At 42.7% G+C, this 20,096-nt stretch overlaps 1 protein-coding gene across 1 annotated transcript in view; it reads right to left on the bottom strand.

The window, feature by feature from the left end:
* fut8b (fucosyltransferase 8b (alpha (1,6) fucosyltransferase)) overlaps positions 1 to 20,096 on the bottom strand; it is a 193,710-nt gene that overhangs the window by 112,510 nt on the left and 61,104 nt on the right. The window contains exons 3-4 of the mRNA XM_042504025.2: positions 6,249 to 6,450; positions 4,807 to 4,982 (exon numbers count right to left, since the gene is read on the bottom strand). The gene's annotated coding sequence lies outside the window, so the exon portion shown is untranslated. The remainder of the gene's footprint in view (positions 1 to 4,806; positions 4,983 to 6,248; positions 6,451 to 20,096) is intronic.

Genomic DNA, 20,096 nt, shown 5'->3' on the forward strand with positions numbered 1-20,096 from the left:
CATGGCTATCGGGCTCGGCTCCTCTTGTGCCTGTCTGACTAAATTCCTATTCAGAACTCCCCCTCCTCCAGCCCGTCTTTAGACATTCAGCTGAGTAAGACAGGTAGACAAGCAGCGAGACATTTAGACAGGCAGACAGCAGGGCAGGCCTGCTGGGGCCTTTTCTTTTCCTGCTGCTGGAGAATGCTATCAGCCTGGATCAGGCTAGGCTGCTCAAGCTGAGCTTCAGCAGCCTCACGGCCCGGCTCGCTTTTCTCCATGGAAACCTGCTCTCGCCCTGTGATTGGCTCGTACGATCACTAGACAGACACTATGTCTTACAATACAGATAATAATGGCCCTCTGGTAGGATGAGAGCAGGAGATGAGTGATGGCAGAAAGGCCTTTTTCCTACAGATTCTGCCCTTTAGAGAGGCTGCATTCTGTGAGCTTACAAAACGGCACACTACAGGTATGTTCCTGCACATCCGTTGTGCTTAGTTAATTCTAATGACATCACGAAGATTCTCCACAAAGTTATTAGCATCTTAAGGGGTTAATGATTATTTTCCTATCTCTTTACTGGTGTCTTCAAAGGCCTATTGGAGACAGAAAACAGACATTAAGCACCACTCTCACATGAAAAATGGCAGCCAAATGCCAACACTGGATATTGTTCACTCAACCTTATGCATGAAGCAGCTACTCTTTATCTCTCTTGTCTTGGCAGACCAAGTGTTTCATCATAAAACTCAGAAACGGGTGTGTGTCCATATATCCATACATAATAATTTCAGTCTTTCCCTTCCTAAAAACAGATACAACAAAAGCAAAAGCTTCTTTTCAATGGCTTCTGCTCTATTTACAGTACATTGTCTGGAATTGGGGAGCAAAAATACCCTGCACAGAGATTAACAATACCAGCAAAACAATGCTTCTAGATGAGCCTTCCTCTTTTGGTAACATTGTTACTGCAGCTCCCTACAAGCATTGCCATGTCTTGCATTACCTCTTCTCTAATGTTCTTTGTGTTTGTAGCATGGGGCCCCCAAACTGGGAACATGTCTTCAAAATGCGTTGTTTGTTTCCTCCATAGCTCTATTCAACCTTCTTATCCGTCTGACGTTTTCAAGGGGAAAAAAGGATATATCTGGGACAACAGGGTGCAAAAAGGGGATGTATGAACAGCACACTGAAGCCAATATCAAGCATTACACACACTGTACAGTGAGCCAAAACACTGTGATGCTTGAAATTAGAATGGCTTTTCATGCAAACAGAGGCACTTGCTGTGCAGGTGACAGGCTGGTATTGCAGACAGAATTGAAATGAAAAACAAATCCAACTGCTATTTTAAATAAAACTCCACTTGGCAGTGGCTTGCTGTGCTAAACCAAACAGAGAAATGGAGCTCACCACGTGACAAATGTGCACAGTGTTAAATACAGATAAAACTATGCAATGAGTCACCGCCCATTTTTGCTCACCGCACCGCATCTAACCTCTTTGGCAGAGCAACACTAATATGTTTAATGAACTCATTAGTCAAAAATGAAGACAGACAGTGGCATGAGGCATGGTAGGTGGAAGCACAAAGGGCAGAGAGAGAGGGAGGCAGACGAGGGAAGGGAGAAAATAGCTGGCAAAGGGGGCCTACCTCTCTAGAAAGCACACTCTCCTGTATTATAGATGCAGTATCATGTGTTACAGTAGCAACATGGGAGCAAATGCAACATTCGTCCAATGCAATCAACTCAACAAGCAGAAACAACACAATCTGGGAGGCATTCTGCAAAAAAACTTCAAACCTGCCAAGTAAATTTCAAGGGTTACTTTGAGTGTTATCACTACTATTTAATTTAAGTGCTTCATCAAAATTACACAGCCTGGAATGAACTGCTCTAATGTAATTATTTGCACTTGGCTGATATGAATAGGTCCACCCATGGCTATGCCTATTCATTCCCAAAAAATGGCTAAGCCCAGATCAAAGCAAATTGTTGCCAAAGCATGAGTCACTTTGCTTTATGTAGACTAATTGGTCCCTGACAGTTAAAAACTGTTCAAATTCAAACAAGAGTCTATATCAGAAGCAGCACATTCCTCTGAAAAAACAAGACAGAGTCCTCCTGCCATGACATAGACTGCTGTCACAGCAAAATATATGGCTGTTTACTTATTCATGAATGGGTTAGGGCTACTAACTCAATCAATCTGCTTCCAGTTACCCGGGCTGACTTTATTAGATAACATTAATGATGCATTAGTTGTCCATAGGTGTTGGGTTTCTCCCTTGTCAGCAACTACAATTCAAATGAGAACACAATGGCTATTGGCTGCAAGTGGATCGAAACTTGGGGATAATTGTGGCACTATACAACACTGGGAGCTCATAATTCATTGTCAGACAATATGCTGTCAAAGAAATGAAAATCACAGTGAGTTTGAAATATGTCTTGTAATATCACCTGCAGACATTAAGTGATGTGAATAGTAAAGAGGCTGGGAAAAAGCCATACGTCATCCACATCACATATTGATTTCATGTGAAAGCAATAAGATATTGCACTTAATTTCAATCGAACCTGTCATACTAAATAAGATTAAAAAGAGCCTGTTCCATGACATGCTCTATACACTGAGAGTTTGCAGTGTGAGTTGTGCATTTATCACAAGCAGCATTTCCCACAGATTTAGAGTGTATGTGTGGTGGTAGCTGACAGTGTTTTAAATGTGTGTGTGCCCCTTCTATCATTATGTGACCCCCTCTCTAAATTTAGAGATTTTTTTTTATTTTGAGACCTTTGAACACAGCACATGCAGAGCACTCCACAAGTTCTTTTTTTCCTCAACAGCAGTTTGTGACTTGTGGAGTGGACAACTGATCCATTGATCCATCATGGACAAAATTTCCAGATTTCTCCACGACTTTTAAGGAAGGATCGATAATTAAGAGTTTTTTTCTCGTCCCACTAACATTCAAACTGATTCAAACTCTATTCAAATATAATTTCAGCTAGCAAAAAGGGCGAGTTCACAGATGACAAAATGTATAGGTGATGGTAATTGATAAAAATAATTTGCCCTCATGTTGCAAGGTTATACATAAAAAAAAATACTGTTACAATTTCATTAGACGTGAAAATTTTATAAATTTTCGCAAACTTTCAATTGGGGCTGCCCCTTGAAAGTCAGAAACTGGAGACCCCTCAGTCGATTAAGATTGCTTCAAGTTGAGGAGTTTTTTTTTGTTTTTGTTGTTTTGCTGGTCAGTGGGCTGTGCATTGTACTTCTGGGGACGTTTTGGTCCCCAGATTTTGCTGCGGAGTGAATGTAATGGACATTCACAGTACTCTTTGGTATAAGCAGACATGCAGGCAGCAGCACAGAGGGAAAGACAGACTGCACTGTAAGGTGAAGAAGTGATGAATTTGCAACGTGTCATGAGTGCCGTTAGCTTGTTTACTATATAACACAAATGCCACTATCACAGTAAGCGTCCCGCTGAGCCCCCTTTAAACTTATAATCTGGGGGGAATAGGGGAAAAAAAGTCAAATATTTTTACTAATTTTGACTAAATGTATTACTTTTCCAGGCCTGGAAAATGTGATTGTGAAATTCCATGACTTTTCTTGGTTTTTCATAAGTGTGGGAACCCTGTATATATATATCTCAGCAGTGCTGCTTATAAACCGTCCAGCTCCAAACATGGAAAATCTATGTGTGGCGGCAGATGTTATAATTGTGGCGGACTGCCACAAATGACTGAATATGTCGAAAACCCTGACAAGCCATTTGGTAGCACTTTTACATCAGTATGATGGCATACATTGTTACATGGGTGCCCCTGCGGGGAGTTCAACCTCTAGCCTCACCAGCAGTGACGCCAGACTCTATCAGATGAGCTACAGTGAACACAAAACCACACACACCGTCTGCTGCTGTCTATATCACCATCAGCTTTGTGAAGTGTGTGCAAGTGAGACTGTCTCATATGATGAAGATGAAGCTTGGGCCGTTTCTATATCATAATCACGCATCAGAAGGCCTTATTACACATAAACCACACCTCCAGATACTGAAAACAAACGCACGCCTGCCTGCCTGCCTGCCTGGCTGTGGTGATTATTACAAAGCAATTCCCTGATACTAGCAGCAGTGCACCGAGGCTGAAACACAGGCAGCTGCTTTGTCTGCATACATGAGACACATTAACAGGAAAAAAAACAATGGGGAATTACACACGCACTTGTCAGACTCCTCCTGCTGTCATGTGTCTTCATTTTGTGCGCGAGGGTGGAGGTCAAACGCATTTCACTCTCATTTAACGGTGAGACCTCGCATACATGCCCGCGACAAACAGAAAACAAACGCCAGCAGACAGACAGCTAGCTTATAGGCTACACGCTTCTAGCACAGTTGGTGCTTTCAGCCTTGAATATGTCAAATCAAACCACTTTACATTCATTCACGCTGCACGGTCCAGGTAACGTCAAGAGATGATTCAGGCTAACTGTCGTTGTCGTTACGCGGGCGCAATGTAGATTGTTTTGCTCACTTGCTTCCCCCAAAAAGCAACAAAGGAGACCGCGAGGCAGTTTATTTTGGATGTAACGTACCGAAGTATGCGCGGTGCATCCCTCTGAAGCAGAGCAAAAACACCCGCCGATATAACGGGACCCGAAATTCCTCCCTACCGTGACCGCTATTTGGTCACCGTGATCTCGACGCAGTCAACAGGCCGGGATGTAGCGGGGAAATCTACGAGACCGAGCCTCCGTAGCTTCTTACATTTCCGCCATGCACGCAGGGTTATTATTACCTACCTTGACATGATCCACCGGCTTCCAGCGGCATCCGACCGGGGCTGCGGAGACCGGGACTGACGCAGCGGCACCCGAGATTTGTTGCTCCAGAAAATGAGTAGAAAGGCTGCGGCGGAAACAGGAACTGGGAGAGCTGGGATCTCTGAATACGGCAGTCGAGGCTGCTCTGTGGGGATCTGCTGGACGGCCGGTGTCAAACCACACATGAGAGGGGGGTAACTTCATATCCGGTCATAGCTTTTCAAAATAATAGTCTGTGGGGTCAATAAGTGCAGTACCCGGGTATCAACAGCTGGAGTTTAATAGTTAGTTGCAGTCGTCTCTGGCAGTTGTGAGGGAATTATAATCATTATTTATTTATTCTAATTCTAATTTTAACAAATTAAAACTGTGCTCCAATTTGAAATTAACATCAAATAGTTGTATGTATTTTATCATTCATTGATATTTGTTATGAATTTTAATCGTATTATTATTATTATTATTATTATTATTATTATTATTATTATTATCATCATTGTTATTATTATTATTATTATTATTATTATTATTATTATTATTATTATTATTATTATTATTATTATTATCATTATCATTATTATTATTATTATTATTGTGGAGCTTCCTGTTGGTGTTTTAATGTATATTTGACTAATGGAAATAAATTTGAATTTCTGGCATTTTTCTTGTATACTGGCATTTTTGGTTTGGTGACCAGCCTAAATGAATAAAACTAAGTAGTGCCTTTTAATATAGGCTACCAAATGATAAATAAGTCACTGACATATACCTTCTGTCTACTTTTTGAATTTTTAGCTATTTTATATAAGGTGGAATTGTATTAGAATTATTATCATTATTATTATTATTATGCAATTTAAATCTAATTTTATTACTACTTACTTTCAATCTTAATTTATTATTGTATTATTTTTTAAGCAAATCAATTATTTAGTTTTATTATGATGATTTTATTAGGCCTCTTTTATTAGTTTATTTTTGTCAATAGTCTTTCTACTTTTTTTCAATTTTTCTCTTAAATATCTAAATGTCTTTAATATATCTACTGAAATACTTTAAATTTTATTTAAAATGTTTTATAACTGTTTGTAAAAGTAAGTGGCTCCACTAATAAACTTTTAATGGGGACTTTTTTTATTTAACACAATGACAGTGTTCACAGCATTACCTACTTTTTGTTGTTGTCATTGTTTTTTTTTTTCTTGTTCTTATCTAGTCTTTATGTTTTAGATTGAGCTATAATTAAATGTTCTTAACTTCGTTTCTGTGCAGCTGTCAACCTGAGTAATCTAACATAATTTCATTTTACATCTACAACGTTAAGTGTCTTAATGCCTCGTCTTTTTTTTAGCGTTTTCGTCATTGGGTCATTTATTTTGAAGGTACAGCGGCCTGGTTTCCTGTTTGTGTCTGACTCTTACCGGCTTACTTGACTCCTGATGGGAGTTGGATGGAGTGGAAGCTGCAGTGCGCACACCAGTGTCAGCTTGTTGTACTGCAGTCGGGCTCATAGACGGACAGACCTGGTGCCACTGGGGCAATGAAGGGTACAACTCCCCCCCGGAGGATGACACTCAGCTTGACCTTCAGACCGGCACAGCATCGGAGCAGGGCACAGCCTCTCTGAAATAAAGTACAGCCTTCAGTCCTCCCATCGAAAGTGATCATGTTTCATGATTCATCTTTTGTTTCCCAAGAGCTGCACTGCTCCATCACTCATCTGTTACAACCTCTAAGATTACTGGTTCCAGACTCTCTTTCCTCAACATAATCAGCATACATCGATTATTTCTCATTGGAGAGATAACAGAAATAGCTTTGATAGCCAGTGTTTTTATCTTTCTTGATAAACTCACGGCCGTTGGGAATATGTCTAGACAGATGAAGCAAACTCTTCTAGATTTTTTTTTTTTTTTTTACCAGGCAGAGGAGACTCAGGATTCACAAAATGCTGTGCCATAACATGCTCGGCTGACACAGAATTTCTAAATTAAAATATCAACATGTAACATTAGGTTATTGGTTTTAACATCCACGTGGCACACATAAAAGGAAAGTTTCTATCTTGTAGAGCAGTGGTTCTCAACTAGGGTCCTTGACGGACTTCTAGGGGCTCCCCAGGAAAAAGGAATAGTTAAATCCAATGTGAGTAAGAGTCACGAGAGTCACTATTCTGATCATAGGTTTCACTTCCTCCAATGTTATCCCCTCAACTGCAGATGACAATTTTAGAATTCTGGTCTTGATCTAATACTCAAAATCTTTTCAGATAGAGGTTTCCGAGGCAATGATCTTATCAAAAGAGGGTCCATGACCTAATAAGTATTAATTTAGCGGTCCTTGGCACAGAAAAGGCTGAGAACCACTGTCCACTGTTATAAAGCATTACATCCTATAGCACATTTTGGTTAAGTTGTAATAGAGAAACCCAGCAATGAGTCCTAAAACCCGGAAATGAATTAGCATTTCAGCAACTTTGGTTCCCTCATCTTAATCAGACTCAGAATCGGATTTATTATTATTGTAAAGTTTATGGGTTTTTTGAATGTGTTTTTCGTTAGATGCCCGAAATAAAGTCTGTGGTTAAAACAAGGTGAAGAGACTGTCACGTTTTGTTCTACAACATAAAATATGTCAGTAAATACCCCACTTGCAAATTTTGAAGCTTTTATGTGTCTTAAAAAAGGCGGTTACTAAAAGGTGACTAAATGAGACTACATAATGTCATCACGACAAACCACATTGAGCACGGCCATACAGCTTCATCATGGGGACAGTACGTCGGTAGTTCGTCTTAACATAGCGTTAGCTTTTTACTCCTGGTGACTGTATTAAGGCCTCAGAGATCCTAAAAATGGTGTTTATTTGTGAACCCTATCTTGCTGAACAAAACAAGATGTAATTTCTTGTACATTGGTTACTGCAGGCAATATTCCATTTATCTTCATTGTGCTGAGGTAATGGCAGAAATCTCAGATCTACATCACTCAGTAAATAGGCATGTAAAACCAAAACTCTTCTTAAAGTAAGATTCTTTAAGAGAATTTGCACAATCACAGCATAAAAATGTGGAAAATATACAGCAGAGAAATAGCAACTATATTTGGTTTCACTGACAATTTTCAGGGGGAGATTTAAAAGTAATCTAAGAGCAGTAAATTGTCAAACTCAGCAAGGAAAGTATAAGTTATATGATGAGAAATGAATGCCAGCCTTCTTGTCTTTTTACATAATGCAATTTACAGCTCTGCACATGTCAGCTTTTTGAGAGGTTGCTTATTTATATACTGTAAAAAAAAAAATCTGGTGCAAAGCTTCATTTAGGTTTGTAAATAACATACCTGAGTGGACAGGGCTTTTGGACAAGTCATCAGTTACGCAGCTATAAACCACAGCCGTAAAGGCCGGACATAATCGAGCTCAGCAGTCCTCCTGTGGAGACCTGCTTATTCAGTAATTCACTGTCATGGTTCAGATTACATGGCATTCGTTTTAATTTGCTCAACTTTATACAGCAGAAATGTCCATTAACTTGAAACTGACTCAACAAATATGTATTTCTCCTTTGGTTTGTCTATTGCAACAACAGAAGGACAATATTAGTGCAGAAGCTTCCATTTAGTATCAATAAACATCCACTTAGTGCTCATAAATTGAACCCAGTTGGGGTCATGTTTGTTTCCAAGCAAAAGGAAAGGAAAGAGAAGCCAAGGATTGAGCGTGTGTGTAAGTGTGTGGACGGCTGCTGTGAAACGGTAAACAGGCTTTCAGGTAGTAATTTGTTGCCCTTGAACATGTAATTTACTGTACCACTCTCTGTGAACTACTGCATATGGATGTTTTTCTACCCCCCTTTTTTCAGTCTCACTCGAGAATTAAGCCACTAAATCAAATTCATAATACCCAAAGGCTTTTCATTTGTTGTTGTTTCCCCATCCATCTTTGAAAAATATCCAGCGTGCCTCAGAGAGGTCTCACTCCAGCGGCGAAGAGCTGAATCACAATAACAACCACCACCTACATTTGGTGTGCACATATTTTCCGTCTCGCTTAAGCGGACTTGAAAGCTGATGCAGCAGCACCTTCATGTGGTGCAAAGGCCACAGCGCGCCGTCTCAGAGCAGGGAGAGGATGAAATAACCTTCTCTTGGTAGTGGAGGTGTTAGTTAAAAGACGAAAGATGACTCAGAAGACCTTTCAGTTGTGTTTCATCAAACAGTCTTAATGTCATACTCAGAAAAATGAAAAAAAAAAAAAAAAACGGTTCAAAGGGTCACCTATTTGTCGCCGCGCACATGCACGTACGGCACATGTAAACCTCCCACCCACCCAACCACATGCCCAACGGGATTTTCGTCACCCAGCTGTGATATCATCATCAGTGTTGTTCTCAGCATGGGTGGAGGCAGGTCGATCACCCCTGACCTTTTCGTCTTTGCCGACCTTTTCAGATTGAGACACCGAGGAAGAGTTTCTAAAGCAAGAACATGTGAGCTCTATTCACCTGCATTAAAAGCTGGAGTGGAATGGCACACTATGAAGCAGCGAGTTTATAAGGCAGTATTATGGAGGAACAAAATGGAACAGAATAATTAAAATCTCATTAGAGCATCATTAGAATATCATTAGCATATTAATTTGTAACACTTGAGGAGGAATGCATCATGGTGAGGCACTTGTTAAATATATTCTGTGCTACAAAATATTTCATGAAATGTGTGACACTTTAAACATTTTAATGAAGAAATGCATTAAATGCGGCCTGAGATCTAAGATTCATAACATGCAACATTCCTCCTTAAATTCTGTGTGGGGAGCTTTGTGGTTGAAGAGCATTTTGGGGATAGTACCATCCTCTGCATTCAAGAGACACGCTGAACAAAGCAAGATCTTGTAAGTTTAAACTATTTACACAAAACAATTGCTGGAGTTGGGGAATTAGTCCAAGGTTGAATTGGAGTGGAGGCAACAGACTGGAATATTAAGTATGAAGAATATGATGTATAACTGCTAATATTGTGGGACTGACTGTTGAGTGGGGCACTGGCATTGAGATGAACTATAATCAATGAATCTATCAATGAGTCACTCAATCAATCAATCATTTGTTTGTCAGTTATACAAGGTGGAACTCCTATCCACTCCTTTAATTTTTCCACTTTGATTAAGTCCTTTTGTGCGTCTTTTTACATTATTGGCTGCTGCTTTTAATTGTCCATGTGTCCGGGTGATTCTGGTAATCCATGCTTTCTGGTTGTGGCAATATTTAAATGTCCACACATCCTGACCTCAACAAGACAGCCGTATGGTTGCTCCTCTGAACACGGGCAGCAATTCTGCTTTTCAGCTTCCTTTTAACGGCATATATCAGTGATTCACAGCAGGAACAGGACAGCACCTCACATTCCCACTGCACACCAGTCCTTATTTACTGTAAATCCCATGCCTCCTCTCCTCGCACCACAGTCCTCTGCTACATCTAATCGTCAAATACAAAAATAATTGCCTGCTTGAATGCTGCTGTCCAGGATTTAGCCAAGTTTTGGTAAATCAAAGGATATTACAGTACCTGACAACCTTCTGGAAACCAATGCAGCACGGAGGTTGCCTAGAGAATATATTCCAATGACAGACTGTATATAAAGGTGACGACATGACGGTTCCCCCAAAACTTTTCAATCTTGATAGCTCCCTAGTGTCTGTCTGCAGTACAGGTCATAAAGCCCGCCCCTCCATTGAGACATAGGCCAAAATAAAAACTTAAAGTAAATGACAAATAATTTTTTTCCCAAAGATGGTTTCTGACTCTGAAGGTAGTTCTCATCACCCTGATGTTTGTTCAAGTGATTGTTTTTATAAGTTTGGTTTTAACAAGTTATTTAATTCTACAAAAAGGGGATTTCTCACCATGACTGACAGTTGTGAGTGCCAATCCATGCACTCGCATTCAAAGAGGCTGCTTGCGATTGGTCGTTGGATATTTTTTTTTGGTGGGAACTCCCCCACCACGGATATCGCTACTGAGCAGACTCCGGCTACGAATGACTTCACCAGCGCAAGATGGCAGTGCCCGTATCCCTGAAATTTTAGCCTCAGTTAAACAAAGCAAAGGTTAGTGGGGGCGCATCGTTCATCTTTATATACAGTCTATGATTCCAACGCCTACACAATGGCTAGCAAGATGTTAGTTTAGCTGGTGTCCACCTTCTCCATCTTTTCCTCAATGTTTACTATTTACATTTGAAAGCCTCTACCTGGCCAGAAATCGTGAGAAGTAGAGTTTACAGTCAGGTGAGTTGATTTCCTCATCCCGATGAGTGACCTTTGGCCACACTCCATCACCATCCAAGCCAACCACAGAAAGCACCACCGAGACTTGCCAAAAAGGGCGTAAGAGCATAAATTTAGCACACATTTAGCAAACTGACAGAGAAGCCTGCAACACAGAATTATAATATCACAAAACCTTAAAATTTTTAATATCTTTATTACATTTGTAGCTTATCAATATGAGGAAGAACAATGGGCCTCTATTAATCATTTCATTAAAGATATGATACACAACCTATATTTATGTCCTCAGACAATATCTTTTTTGACTACTCTGTAAAGTACTTTTAACTGTAAACAGTTTGACACAGTGAAGAGAAACAATATATTATTGGCTTTACTTGCTGCTAGTTGTTCTGATACCGATAACAATTTTGGAAATGGCTCCAATACTGGCTAAAATGCTGAATCAGATACCAGGAGTACACAAGTCAATGCACCAGTCTGATTCCACGTAATCTACTGACAAACTTTAAAATTGTTTCACACTTGGATAAAAGAGCATTTTTTCTGGAAATTAATTCTCCACTGCTCTGGAGCAACAGCCTGCATAACAAGTTGCACTGTGCAGCTACTAGCAACTACTGTGTTAGAGCAGCAAAGAAGACATGTGTCCCAGTAAGAAGTACAATGTTTGCCATTAGCAAAATGTTAAAGCGGACAATAAAATGGTACTTATAAATGGTTATGGTGGTTATTTCTGTCCTTGTTAGCAATTTTCCGAGATGAACGTACATGATAACATCAAGCATTACATCAATAGGAATAACTGTATGTATTTGTTCATATTTGACCTCAGTAATGCCATACAACAATATTAGCATCATTTCACATCCATACAGGCTTAGTAGTACACAGCTGTTTTTTTGTTGATGTTTATTTTGTTTTTTTAAATACACAGTACGAGGCACAAGATATTGGCTAATATGCAAGTTCAGGTATCAAAAAGGAAAAAAATGGTATTGGAACATCTGTACTTGCTGCCTTATTTAACCCAGAGATTTAGACTATTACAGGCTATGACTGTTGCCTTAATTGTTGATGACCACATTCAAAAAGGAAATAAGCTCTTGTGCTTTATTTTGTTATATTCTTTTGTATAAATTGTATAAAGATTTGACGAGGCGGTGCATATATTAATTATTTATATTTGTCATATGTATTATATAGATTTTGACAATGAAAAATTCAGTTCAATACCACGCAATGGTAAGGCCTCACCTAAATTATTTATCTAATAGCCGCAGTGGAAGCAGGGGCAGATTATGAGACAATGGGCCCCTGGGCACAGATATGCAAGCACTCTTACACTGGAGCAAAAAAACACGCACTTTCTAGTTGTTGAGTCTTTTGTGCCATTGTTTTGCATCTCTTTGTAGTTGTAGTAATCATCTTTTTGTGTTTTTTTTGTCTCTCTCTAGTAGTTGTGTTTCTCTTCAAGTTAATTTTGTGTCTTCTTCAGAAAATTTAGTTTTTTTTTGTTTTGTGTCTCTTTGTGGTTGATTTTCCCCTTATTGTAGTTATTGTGTGTATCTTTGTTGTTCCCTTGCATCTCTCTGTGATCATTCTGAATCTCCTCCTGGTCAGAACATGATAATTTTAGTGACATTTTACTGGTTAAGGGCCAGGAGGGCCCCTTACACTTTGGACCCCTTGGCTTGTGCCTGGTAGGTAAATTCAGTAATCCTTCCATGAGAGAAAGAGTTTACTGGTCTTGCCTCATTTAAAAAAAAAAAACTATGACTTTTCCACGACTCAATGCATCTTCTTTTGCTGCCACAGGGTTTCACTGCTGCGTACACACAGACTACTGAGCCCAGAGCTTGTTCCATTTAAGGCAAATTTCAGATGGCAGAATAACCAAGCAACAAGGTTACAGAATGAACCAACAGTGAAGCAGATGTAACTCAACTGACAGATTTATAGAAAAAAAAAACAAGAAGCATGTGAAGAGAACACTGAGAAAGATGGTGGAAAATGTAGATTTTGAGCACCGGTCAGGAGGCGAAAACATAGAGGGCTAGTGAGAATTGGCACATTTGAAAAGTAAACTGAATAAACAAATCTGCATCTGTGAGTTTGAAGTCTGCTTCTCCACAGAACAAAGACCTGCTTTGAGGTAAGATAGCTCGCTCTGTTATCACATCTTTAATGTTTATTGCTGGTTTCGTGAGCAGCGCAGCAGTTTGAGATTTTCTGTCATCAATGTTATGCCAATCAGTTTGCAAGCAGCCGTGTCTGTTTAGTTTCAGTGCATGAATTGTAGCTGCCAGTTAGAATAATTCAGGTTTTATGTAGGTGTGAAACTAATGGATCTGAATGGAAAATGGAGCTTTTGTTTGGATTTATCAGCACCAGATGTATGGTGATTGATTCACTGGTGTGTACTGAGTGAGGCTGCTTCTACTTTGATGTTTCCCTGCAGCTCATTAAATCCTCTATTGGCATTCAGGTGCTTATTATGAGTGAAGCATTGCCCTGTGAAAAATTGGGGAAATAACTCAACGTTACTGTACATTATCTTTGTATTGTGATGAGATGATTATATTGTGTTTTACAAAATCCTATTGTCTTTTGAATGATTACAAGTAAACTGTGATTTAAGAATATGGAAATAGTCATTAAAAGGATATTTCACTGACAAATACGGACGTTTTTTAAATAGTAAGCACTTAGAGAAAATACAGGTGTTTGGGAAGTACTGAGCATGTCATGGTGTATACCTGCCTGCCCTCTCCCCCTCCTCTGCTGCCGGTATTTTTCCACTCACCCTCCTCTGCTCACTCCACCTGCAAACCGCCCTTAACTCCCAGCCTGCTCACCACACAGCTGCAACTGATCACCAATCAACCATGCATATAAGCCACTCCAGCACACTCATTCTCTGCCAGATTGTTCCTCTGCATAATGCATGTCTTTCCAGCGTATCTCTATCAGATCTCCCGTTGCCGACTCTGCCTGTTCCTGACCTGCTCTCCTCGCCTGACTCCCCCCGGACCTACCTGCTCTTTGTCCTCGACCACGTATTCAGTTTGGCATTCCAGGAGATCCTGACGGCTCTTCTGGTAAAAGACTCCTTGGCTCGGCTGGGCGATCCTCCTGCCTGATCCTGTCGGGGTACCCGTTACACCCTGCTGAACGGACTTCCTGGTTACCGAACCCCTGCTTGTCCCAGACCATCCTCTACTCGATCCCAGTGGCGTTCCTGCACGTGGAGCGGCATTTCGTGGAGCTCTGGGGTTTCCTCCCGCCAGCCACTGTGGGTACAAGCTTCGTTTCTTCGCCTCGTGTGAAACCCAGAGACATTGCTAGGGCTTCCTGCTCGAAGAACGAACTCTTTGTCTGTAAGCTGAGCCATTTCTGTGTTGGTTATAATAAACGTTATTACCAACTAAACGAGCTTGTTGGTGTACTGCATCTGGGTCCTACCACCACCCCGTTACAGTACAATCTGGCCAGTCATGGACCCAGCAGACTCAATATGCTCTGCAGTCCCGCCTGTCCAGCGTGGAGGGCATGCTCCAGCAACACGAGGCTCAGCTAACCTCCAGCGGCGGAGGCTCGTCAGTCTGCATCAGCTCTCGAGCCAGGCGCTAACCTTGTTAGCCAACCAGGTTCAGCAGATGGCTACATCGCTAACTTACAACGCCGTTCCTGCTCCTCCTCCTCCTCCTCCTACACCTCCCCCAGCATGGCGTCAGAACCCGCGTGTGGGAGCGCCAAACGCTATGCGGGGACCCGGAGGAGTGCAATCCATTTCTCACCAACTGTTCGATCCTGTTAAGCCCTGCAACCTCACACATTACATACGGAGGGGCTCAGGTCATATAGCCATCAACCACCTCACGGGCAGAAACACGCCTGTGAGGAAACGGCGGAGTGGGAGAAAACCTGCCAGCCTGTGCATCGTTTCATGCATTTTCGAGGAGCTTACGCCAAGGTATTTGGACCTGTCTCCGTGGGGCCCGATGCCACAGGGGGGCTGCTGAATCAACGGCAGGGAGATCGCCGCGGTGGCAGATTGCCATAAATTCCAGAACTCAGCTCGGCAGAAGATGGGAAGCTACCCTGTGCTTTCTTCTCCAGGCATATGCATGTGAAGGAATTATGACATTGGGAATCGAGAATTGCTAGCGGTGAAGCTAGCATTGGAGAAATGGCGACACTGGCTGGAGGTACCAGAGATCCCTTTCCGTCTGGACTGACCATAAAAATCTGGTACATCCGCTCAGCCAAGCGGGTGAATTCACGCCAGCCGGTGGGCCCTCTTCTTCGCCCTTCAACTTCCGCGCTCTCCCTATCGCCCTGGTTCCCGAATGTCAAGCCCGATGCTTGTCAAGACAGTTTTTGTGGGTGAGAGGACTCCCTCACTTTCGGGACAATATTCTTCCCTCATCCGTCTCTGGCCACCTTTACCTGGGAGATTGAGGAGGCGGATCAAGCACTGGAGAATCAGCCGGGACCCAGCTCATGTCCACAGGACCGCCTGTTAGATCCCTCAGGGTTCCGGTCGGGAGGTGCTGCAGTGGGCCCTGGCTCCCGTCTCACCTGTCATCCGGGGATAGCTCAGACCAAGGAGGTTCTACAGCGGTTCTGGTGGTCCACCCTGGATGAGGACACCAGGGACTTTGTGAGCGCTTGTCCCGTCTGTAGCAGAACAAGACCCCTCTGTAAGCCCCTGCCGGCCACTTCTGAGACCCCTCCCTGTGCCTCATCGCCCGTGGTCTCATATTTCTCTGGACTTTGTTACCCGGTCTGCCACTGTCAGGAGGACACACCACCATCCTGACAGTGGTAGATCAGTCAATAAAATAGCACATTTGTGCCCCTGCAGCTCCCCTCTGCCAAAGAGACTGCCTGTTTGTTACTGGACCACGTATTCCGACTCCACGGACTCCCCCACTGGCGTGGTGTGGGATCGTAACCCCAATTCACGTCAGCATTCTGGAGGAGTTTGCCGCCTCCTGGGAGCATCCATCAGTCTGTCCTCTGGCTACCATCCCCAGTCCAACGGCCAAGCTGAGAGGATGAATCCAAGAGAGATGGAAGGCGCTCCGTTGTATAGCCTCCTCACACCCTGCCTCCTGGTCCTCACAGCTCATGTGGGTTGAGTATCGCACATACCTTGGTCAGCTCTGCCACAGGACTCTCCCCTTTCCAGTGTGCTTACGGCTTCCAGCCCCCTCTGTTTCCCGAGCAAGAGAAGGACACGGTGTATCCGTCGGTCGAGGCATTCATCCGGCGCTGCCGTAAACCTGGTCGCAGGCCAGAACTGCTGCGGGCCACTGTGCGTATGCTGCTGCTGCTAACCGCCACCGCTCCGGGCTCCCTCCTACGGGTGGGGCAGAAGGTGTGGCTCTCCACCAGGGATCTCCCCGAGTGGATTCCGGAAATTGGCTTCCCCCATCGTGGGTCCTTTCGGTTGACCGCTATCGTCAATCCTCGGCGGTTCGGCTCCGGTTGCCTCGCTCGATCGGATACACCCCGTTCCGTCTCCCGGATCAAGCGGTCAGGAAAGCCCTCTTCAGCCTGACTCAGCCGCCTCCGCCTCCCGGATCATCGATGGGGCCCCAGCGTTCACCGTCCGTGTCTGCCCGGCTCACGTCGCCGTGGGAGGGGCCTGCAGTACCTGGTGGACTGGGAGGATCGGCCCGGAGGAAGATCGTGGAGTGCGGCTCGGCAGATCCTGGGCCGCAGATGGTGGAGGTTTTCGCCCAGCACCCTGACCAGCCCTCCCGTGCGCCCTGGGCGTGGTTTCTGCTCCTCGTCCTCCTCCTGATCCTGGGGCTTCTGGGGCGTCGAGGGGGTTCCTGCTGCTCCTCCGGTCGATTCCTCTTCTGACTGCGGTGGGCTCAGGTCGGACATCTCCGAGAGTTCTAGCCTCCTCCTGGCCCCCCTCCTCCCTCCCGTCTTGGTGGACCTGTTTTGGGGCGTGGGTGCCGTCCCTTGAGGGGAGTTCTGTCATGGTGTACCTGCCTGCCCTCTCCCCCTCCTCTGCTGCGGTATTTTCCACTCACCCTCCTCTGCTCCTCCACCTGCAAACCACGCCCAACTCCCCAGCCTGCTCACCACACAGCTGCAACTGATCACCAATCAACCATGCATATAAGCCACTCCAGCACACTCATTCTCTGCCAGATTGTTCCTCTGCATAATGCATGTCTTTCCAGCGTATCTCTATCAGATCTCCCGTTGCCGACTCTGCCTGTTCCTGACCTGCTCTCCTCGCCTGACTCCCCCCGGACCTACCTGCTCTTTGTCCTCGACCACGTATTCAGTTTGGCATTCCGAGGAATCTGGCCAGCTCTTCTGGTAAAGACTCCTTGGCTCGGCTAAGCAGATCCTCCTGCCTGATCCTGTCGGTGCAGTTACACCTGCAGACGGACTTCCTGGTTACCGAACCCCTGCTTGTCCCAGACCATCCCTCTGCTTTCGATCCCAGTCGGCGTTCCTGCGCGTGGAGGCGGCTACGTGGAGCCTCTGGGGTTTCCTCCCGCCAGCCACTGTGGGTACAAGCTTCGTTTCTTCGCCTCGTGTGAAACCCAGAGACATTGCTAGGGCTTCCTGCTCGAAGAACGAACTCTTTGTCTGTAAGCTGAGCCATTTCTGTGTTGGTTATAATAAACGTTATTACCAACTAAACGAGCTTGTTGGTGTACTGCATCTGGGTCCTACCACCACCCGTTACAGAGCATATGACTGGATAAATGAGACTTGCATTATACTGCATGAGTTATTGCAAATACATGTTTTAGTTTTGGTGTTACTATTGTGGAAACCTCTTACTCACACACACACACACACACACACACATATATATATATACACACACACACACACACATTTTGCCAGGCGCTGTAAAATGTTGTTGATATGCTAATTTATATTCCATGGTATTTCAGACCCCATGGCACATTTTCTTTAAGAATTTCATGCCACATTTCACGGTATAAACGCATTTAAATGTAGCATGTGATTCTCTGGGGGCCTATAGCACACTAGGAAACAACTGTAACACTACTTTAAGAGTTCAGTTTTCAATACATAATAAAGCTAATCCATAAATAATCCTCTTCTAAATTGTAACTCTGATAAAACAAGAGATAAATTTAAGTAATTACAAATATATGTTAGTGTAATAGTTCTTTTTTCTTTTACAATTTTGCACAATAATGGTCACAACCTACCTCCCTATCACTTTACACTCATACAATAAGTTTAATTAATTTATTTAATCAACATTCACACAATACGTTTATTTAAAGTGCACAATAATCAAAGTTTAAGATGAACTTGCTGCTTTCGGCCACAATAATGATGTAGTGAAAATCTGATATCATGGCAGCCCTACCCGAAGTGCTATTTATTGGTGTGGATTATTTTGGTGTGAGTTGCCGAGTGTTGGAGAAATCTGTCACAGTGATGTTTGCCTTCTCTCCAACATAGTGCGCATCTGCTCATTGACAAGAGGCTCATCATTTCTGGAAAGAGACATTGCAGTTGAGTTTTTCAATTGTATTTTTTGGCGCTTTGAGCACCACATACTGAGTGCCATCTAGTTCCATTATATTGGAGAGAAGGCAGATATCTCAACGGCAAATATTTCCAACACTCAGCAACTCGCACCAAAACAATCGACATTGATAAAGAGCACTACAGATAAGAGGAAAATATGTACTTTGGAAGTATCTCTTTAAATGATGTCAAGTCAGCTGCTGGAATGAGGACATCTTACCGAAAGCAATTATTGTCTAATTTTTACTTTTTCCTGAACCAATACAACCAAATATGTGAAAAGATCATCTGTGAAAGACCCAATGTAACTTACATATACCGAGATAAAGTGCTTGAAGTTAATGCAGTAAGTGCATTGGTCTTGGCATTTTTTGTTGTAATGAGTAAAAGATGAATTGTGTAACTTTGGAAAAGGTTTTTAAGATGGAAGACAGCTGATTTTGTCACCGACTTGATGCCACATGTGAAGACAAGTCCTGAATCTCAAATGACCAATGTAGTCCGCCTTGGGCATGCAAAGGTCTAAGGCTGACCCTTGAATGGGAGCAAGTACAGCAATTTACTTAGTGACTTATAGGGTTACAACTAACAATTATTTTCATCATCAATTAATGTGCCCATTATTTTCTCGTTTAATCATTTTGTCGATAAAATGTCAGAAAACAGTGAAACATGCACTGTATAATTTCCAGAGCCCAAGGTGATGACTTTAAATGGTATGTTTTATCCAACCAATGGTCCCAAAAATCCAAGGCTTTTCAGTTTATTCTCATCATGTATGGCAAAGATAGGCATGAAATTATCACATTTAAGTGTTTGGCTTTTTTTCTTTCAGAAATTAGTAAAACCATTATTATATGATAAAAATAGGTGCCGATTACTCAACTCATCGATTAATTGACTAATTATTACAGCTATACTAAATAATATCACTGTAAATACAAGTTATATGCATAATAAATTAATTAATCATCCTAAAACACATTTCAACTGAAAATGGTTTGGTTGAATTTCAATCCAGCTGAACATGGCAAAGGTTGAGCACAATTACATCCATGTGTGATGATGTTAATCTCCATAGTAGCCAGAGACCATTTGAAAATGCCAATGCTGGAGCTAAAGGTGGCAGTGGTGGTGCTGGTGTGGATGAGGAGCCCAAATGGGAACATTGTGAACCGCTGTCCATAATTCCCCAAGCCTGGCCTGGGTCACAGTCCCCATTAAATCCCAGTACAGCTGTAAAATCACATAAAATGTCAGGCATCGTACCAAATGCACTTTATGTGTGACAAACTGCTTTTGGATGTGGCAGCACCTTCTAGTAAATATTCAGTGTTGTTAACCTTTAATTTACTCCTGCATTTAAACAGTAGATGGCAGTGTTACATCAGGTCTGCACGGTCAACTTACAATCCTGCATCACA

Source organism: Plectropomus leopardus, chromosome 16, assembly GCF_026936395.1.
Source record: "Plectropomus leopardus strain MGB_pleo_1.0 chromosome 16, ASM2693639v1, whole genome shotgun sequence".
Lineage (NCBI taxonomy): Eukaryota > Metazoa > Chordata > Actinopteri > Perciformes > Serranidae > Plectropomus > Plectropomus leopardus.